Below are 906 nucleotides of genomic sequence, written 5' to 3' on the forward strand. Positions count from 1 at the left end.
TGAAATTATATTGGCCCCTTTAATCTTTGGTTATACTTTCTTTTTTGGGTGTTTAAGGCCATACAGTTGGTCCAGATAAGCCTATTTACTTTTATTCTTAAGGTCGCTTTTCTAATTGTTCTTGGAGATTTTTGATCTTATCTCGAACTATGCTGGATTTGTTGGCGTAGAAACAGCACTTCTCCTGTAAAAACAAGCAGATGCCTCCCTTTTCGGCAGTTAACAAGTCTAGACCTCTTCTGTTTTGAAGGACTACCTCAGCCAGGCTATCAAGTTGTGTCTGGATCTCTATTATGGTTTCTGAGAGAAGTTGAACATCATCAGTCAATTGTTGGGAGAGTTTATAGTAGGTGTGGGTGGTCATCCCCAAGCCTGCAGTTCCAGTAGCCAGCCCGGCGGTTACACCGAATGTTATCATTAAGGGAATCATTTGGACGGCTCTTTTGGGACGGCCTCCCACGTATTCAAAGGTAGGAACGGGGAGGGGCTCGCTGCCTAGAATGACATCTAGATCTGGAAATAAGACGGCGAGGGCACATTGACCTGTCCAATTGACCGGAAGGAAGTTATGTGCCCATCCGCCCCCACAAACAAAGACACTCCCAGCAGGTGGGCAAACATCAGCATCATATGAAACAGAAATGTTTGAGCTGCAGGAAGTTGAATAAATGTTCCCCAAATCAACACGGGAGCCATTTGGGTATGGTGTGGCAAAAACACAGAGCCCGGGTAATATGGGCATGGATTGGACTCGTATGGGAGGAGCTAGGGTGCAATTGTGGGGTGGCATAAATAGCTCAGACTCTGAGGTATTATACGGAGATGGTGGAAGCATTAATGATCACAGCAAGGGGTTTGGGGGGTCCAACCTTTTGGCAGATCCAGCAGTCCTCGGCTATAGAGGGG

This window comes from Nannospalax galili, unplaced genomic scaffold (assembly GCF_000622305.1).
Source record: "Nannospalax galili isolate Female #2095 unplaced genomic scaffold, S.galili_v1.0 scaffold358, whole genome shotgun sequence".
Classification (NCBI taxonomy): Eukaryota; Metazoa; Chordata; class Mammalia; order Rodentia; family Spalacidae; genus Nannospalax; species Nannospalax galili.